Source organism: Chinchilla lanigera, unplaced genomic scaffold (genome assembly GCF_000276665.1).
Source record: "Chinchilla lanigera isolate Chin_1 unplaced genomic scaffold, ChiLan1.0 scaffold00080, whole genome shotgun sequence".
NCBI lineage: Eukaryota > Metazoa > Chordata > Mammalia > Rodentia > Chinchillidae > Chinchilla > Chinchilla lanigera.
The window spans coordinates 5,395,824-5,402,306 of NW_004955481.1; positions in this window are offsets into that span (position 1 = coordinate 5,395,824).

Here is a 6,483-nt window from a genome sequence, read left to right on the forward strand (position 1 = left end):
AGAACATTTCATGTTGTCATGAAACAAAAGTAAACTCTTACCTCCTTCCAATTATCTTGGGTGGGCTTCACCATTGTATAGGGGAAAATATAACTCCCAACCTGCTAGATGTCACAGACATCGGGTTTGTGTTCCTCAAAATTGAAGAAAAAATTATAAGGAATAACAAGGATTAAGAGGATGGAAAATTTTTTGAGAGAGCCATCTGAGAGATAGGAGGGGTCTGAAAGTGGGTTATCACCAAGTCTATTACTCTAAGAATGATTATAGAGTAAAATTACAAGGGGGTACAAAGTGACAAAGTGAGCACAATGTGTGTCAATCTATAGTCAATAAGATTACTAGTATAGCCACTTAGCTAATAGTCATCCAATAGGGAAAGAGGGCTCCCATCATGAGTAACTAGAAAGAAGAAAGGCATTTTCAGAAAGGCTCACTCTGGGTTCTCTATTCTCCCACCTGGGTGACTGTGCAGAAGAAATTTTGTGTTCTAAATGTTTGAAACCTGAAGTACATCGATGGTCTGCCTTCCACTTCTTAAATGGGCTTGCTAACCGCAAGATATTCCAGCTGTGCAAGCTGTACCCAGCCTGTTTCTGTTTCCAGTTTGTTCCTATATTTGCAAAGTTCACATGACTGTCAAAAGACTACTGTCGTACCTGATAAATAGATAAAAGTAACTTCTAATACTAGCTCAGGAATCAGACTTTGCAGTACACAGGTTCTCTTAGCCTACTGGCATAGTAAATCTTGGTTCCCACCTCTTGTCCAAGTGCTGGTTGGTCTCTTCACTGCTGGTAAACCTAAAATCGGTGTAACAACTGATGTCTATTTGGACTTTAGTGGACCTGGTGATTCCAATTATAGTACAGTACTGGTGGAGACCACTATGAAGTAGACCTGATCAGATTTTAAATTAATCAGTTGGTTTTGCATGTTCCCTCATGAATCTGTCCAAGGTGTAGGCTCGTTGTCTGGAAATGAATGGTAGACTCATAGTAAGTGAACCTATGTGAGTCATTAATCCCTACCAAAGCCTGTAATGGTGGATGAAGTTAGAAAGCCTCAAAGGAGAAGACAAGATTACGCCCAAGACACCGAGATCCAATCTCAACTAGATAAAGACTGGGGCCTCAGGCATCTCAATCCTGTAGGATTAACTTAATACCTTACTTGGGGAAAATTTTGAGTGCTACTGCCCATTTTGAGTACTCCTGCCCATTTTGAGTACTCCCCTAGCTTCTTCTGATAACCAAATAAATATACGCTACCCAAAGAAGGTCTGGGTCTTACCCCTGAGAGAGTCTTGAATCTTTGAGAGGTCTTTGATCCTCCTGGAGCCCTGAAATCATTCTATTTCTCTCTTTTTATTTAGCTTTCATCATACAGTCATTCCAGAGATTGCAGAACTGATCAGCTCTCAGTAAATAGGGAATATATATTAACCTGATAAAATATTAAGTCATCTCCTAGTGGAGACATGTAAGCCTGGTTGTTGGATTTTTATCTCAAAACCTGGTCTTCTTCAGAAGCACCTCTAACCACAATTCTGATGTCTTTTTTTTTCTGCTAATTTCCTTGACAGTCCAGTTCCTCTTCGACTCTATATTAATTTCTGTCTAACTTAGCTACCCATGACAATGTCATTTGGATCTTTGTGAACTAAAGTTTGGTCTCTGGGTGATACACAGAAGGAAAAAGTAAAGAAAGTCTTCAGGCTGGGACTGCCCACATCCTTCCCTACCTCCAAGTCCTACCCATAGCCATCACCCAAGCCCTTATCTTTCCTGCCATGCCCAGTTCCTTTAATCTCGGCCTTTCCTCCCTTGGATAGCTGCCAAATGTGTTGATTTAAATTTCCTTGTAAAGTGCAGCTCTGTGCAGAGACAGCTGAGCTGGTGTGAAAGGCCATGGTGGCCACACAGGTACATTAAAGATGGATTCTCTCAAAAGTTCACAGCAGGTGAGTTTGGAGCTCTTTAGGAGTGAACTGGCTGCACAGCAAGGGGAAGCAGCTGTGGGTCTCTGAGGAAAGGACTGGGTGGCAGGGGCTGGTGGTAGGGGAATCCAAGAGACCCAGAGGAGGGTGGAAATGCCAGAGGAGCTCATCCCAGTGCTGATCCTGCTCCATGGCATCTTATCTACTCAGTCCTGTACTGGACTAGAATTGCTAATCAGTGCCATTCAGGCATTTGACACTGGCTTATTCCTACTGGGTGCATGTTTTATTGTCTTAGTTACTTTTCTCCTTGCTGGGACAAAATATCTGACACACAAATTAAAAGAGGGCCCCTCCCCCACCATTGGAGCTGAGCTGAACCTTGGACAGCTTTGGAAACGTTGATGTGCTAGGCCCCACTTCTGCCCCCCCAGCTTGGGAACCAGGATTAACCCCAGACAACCTCAAGCGTTTTGGGTGCCTCTCCGTGCCCCCATCCCACACCCTCAGGGGAGCTAAGCTGAAACTCAGACAGCTTCAGGGGCCTCAGTGTATGCATGCTTACCCTCCCCCACTGGTGTGGGAACAGGGCTGGGTAGGGGTAGTGTATGGAGCCATGGTGACCACGACCCACTCATTATTACACCCCAGTGGAAACAGGGTTGAAACTTGGACAGCTTTGGGAACCCCTGAGTTGGAGCCAAGCTGAGCCCTGGATAGCTGTGGGAGCACTGAGGATCACACCCTGCTTGCATGCACACACACACACACACACACACACACACACACACACACTATCAAGGGAGTCACACTGAGCACCACAGACCTTTGGGTCCCTGCCCCGCTACTACAACATCATCCTGGGAGTGAGGCTGAGCTCCAGGGAACCACAGCATCTCTGAAAATGACAAAACAAAGGAGCAAAATACAATCGTAGACCTCTACCCCACCCAGAACAAGTCCAGGAGATATTGACACAGAAGATCTTGGAAATCATATACCTGGAATTTCTGAACTGATAGCAGCTGAATAGAGAAACAACTCCATCCAGGCATAGAAGATATCAGATCAGAAATAATCTCTGAGGTTAAAAAAAGAAATGAGAACAGTAATGAAAGAATTGCTTAGCACATCTAAAGAAAACAGAAAAAAAGGGGGAGCATAGTAAATTCATGGAAACATTGAATGAACAATATAGAAAAGAACTGGAATGCATGAAACAGATTCAGATATCCATGAAATTAAAACTTCCTTCAAAAGCTGGAAAAACCCCTTGAATGAATCTGAAGAGAGACTTTCAGACCTTGAAAATAGCATTGCTGTGAATGACTGTGAGAGGAAGGATCTCTTAAAAATAATAAGAAACCAAAAAATAACAAATCAACAGCTGCAAGCAAAGAAAAACCAATGTAAGATTAATAGGTATGCATGAAACAGCAAGTGTCTGCACAAATGACATAAAAATACTACTTGAGGAAGTAATAGTAGAAAATTTCCCAAGCATGGAAATATAATTGGACATTCAGTTAAGTGAGGCATATAGAATTCCAACTAGCCACAATCAAAATAAAGCTACACCCAGACATATAGTGATCAAGATCTCAGAAATTCAACAAAGAACAGAATATTGAAAGCTGTTAGAGAAAAGAAACAGATCCCCTAAAGAGGAAAGCCCATCAGAATTATGGTAGATTTCTCAACACAAACCATCAAGCCAAGAAGAGCTTGGAGTGAAGTATTTCAGGTCCTGAAAGAAAATTTCCAACCCAGATTGATGTACCTTGCAAAACTATCCTTCAAAATTAATGGAGAAGTAAAATATTTCCACAATAAATATCAACCAAAGAAATTCATGAATGCCAAACCAACCCTACAAGGAGTATTAAAAGATATTCTAGAAAGAGATAAAAAAAAATGACAACACTAAGAATAACAGCAGAAAGGAACTACCAAGCAGAGCAAGCAAACAGGGAAACAAGAGGAACCAAGATCAAGAAAACAACATGGCAAAATAACTCAATTCTTATCAGTTATAACCATCTATGTAAACAGTCTCAATGCACCAACCAAAAGAAGCAGATTGGCAGATTGGATCAAGAAATAAAACCCAACAATATGCTGTATACAAGAAACACAGTTAACTCAAAATGAAATTCATAGACTGAAAATCAAAGGATGGAAAACAATACCCCATGCAACAAGTACCTAGAAAAAAGTGGGTGTAGCTATTCTGTTTGCAGACAATGGGAACTTCAAACTAAGAACAATGAAAAAAGATAAAGAAGGTCACTACACACTTGTGAGGGGAAAACTTCAAGAAGAAGAGATAACAATGATAAACATCTATGCACCAAACACAGGAGCACCCAACTATATACGACAAATTTTCATAGAAATGAAAATGAAATAAGCAGGAACACAAACATAACAGGGGACTTTAATACCCATTGTCAGAAAGAGATAGATCAACCGACAAAAAATAAGCAAAGAAATAATAGAACTAAACCAAACATGTGAACAAATGGACTTAGTAGACCTGTACAGAGTGTTCCACCCAACAGCATCAGAACACACATTCTTCTCAGCTGCACATGGGATGTTCTCTAAAATAGACCATATGCTAGCACATAGAACATACCTCAGGAAATGCAAAGGAGTTGAAATTATCTCATGCATACTATCAGACCATAGTGCAATGAAATTGGAAATTAATGACAAAGGAAATTGCAAGAACTCCATAAACACATGAAAATTAAACAACACCCTCCTGAACAATCAGTGGGTCACAGATGAAATTAAACACTATGTACAATCAAACGAAAATGTAGATACAACTTACAGGAACCTGTGGGATGCAACGAAAGCAGTCCTCAGAGGAAAATTTATAGCAGTGAATTCCCACCTCAGGAAAACAGAATGAGCACAAGTAAACAATCTTATGCTGCACCTCAAGCTTCTAGAAAAAGAAGAACAAATCAAACCCAAAGCCCAGAGAAGGCAGGAAATTATAAAGTTCAAGGCAGAAATTAATGTAATGGAGACTAAAAAAAAATACAAAGAATTAATAAATCAAAGAGTTGGTTCTTTAAAAAACCAATAAAATTGATAAACCCCTAGCCAACTTTATTAAAAAAGGAAAGAAAAAACTGATATACATGCAATAAGGAATGAAAGAGATCAAATCACTACACATCTTGTAGAAGTTCAGAAGATCATCAGTACCTACTTTGAAAATCTTTGCTCTCATAGGATGGAAAACACAGAGGAAATGGACAGATTTCTAGATACATATGAATTACCAAAGCTGAATGAAGAAGATATAAAAATCTTGAATAATTCTATATCAGCAAGCAAAATTGAAAATGTAATGAAAAACTTGCCAGTGAAGAAAAGCCCAGGTCCTGATGGATTCACAGCTGAAAGAGAAGATTTAACACCAATTCTTCTCAAACTCTTTAAGGAAATTGAAAAGGAAGGAATTCTCCCCAACTCATTCCTGGAGGCAAGTATTATCCTGATACCAAAACCAGAGAAAGACCCAACCAATAAAGAGAACTACAGGCCAATCTCCCTAATGAATACAGATGCAAAAATTCACAATAAAATACTAGCAAGCAGAATGCAACAAATCATCAAGAAGATTGTACACCATGACCCAGTGGGATTCATCCCAGGAATGCAGGGATGATTCAGTATACGCAAATGAATTAATACAATACACCATGTCAACAGAACCAAAGACAAAAATCACATGATCATCTCAAATGATGAAGAAAAATGCTTTTGATAAAGTCCAACATTTATTCATGATAAAAACCCTACAGAAAATTGGCATAGATGGACTTTACCTCAATCTGATAAAAGCCATCTATGACAAACCAACAGCTAACATCATTTTAATGGTCAAGAACTGAAAGCTTTCACTTTAAAATCCAGAACAAGACAAGGATGTCCACTCTCACCACTCCTATTCAATATAGTTCTGGAAATATTACCTAGAGCAATTAGACAAGAGAGAGAAATAAAAGGAATAAGGATAGGAAAAGAAGAAGTTAAATTACCATTATTTACAGATGACATGATACCCTACAAAACACCAAATACCCCCAAAACTCCACCAAAAGGCTTATGGATTTATTAACCAAATTCAAGCTGCCCCTTGAGGCGTTGCAGGTGTGGCTGCTGTGTCACATCTGCGTCACGAGGCGGCAGAGAGAATCGAGGCTATGTCTACGCTCAGTGTTCTGACCCGTGAACGCCTGAATGATTAGTAGCCTGACACGGACAGAGCCATTGCAGGGTGCCATGTGCTTGCCAGCCACCTGGAGCTTGGTGAGTGAGGCCACCTTCTACTGATGACCCTCAGTCACCTGAGGGTCTTGCAGTCCCGTGGCAGGAGACAGGAGATAGTTCACTGCCTGCGGGGAGGGGGTTTGTTAGGTTGCCTCCTTGAAAACCATAGAAAGTAGTGCCCCCCCTCTTTTTGAGACAGGGTCTCACTATGTAGCTCAGACTGGCCTTAAACTCATGGTAATCCCACCTCA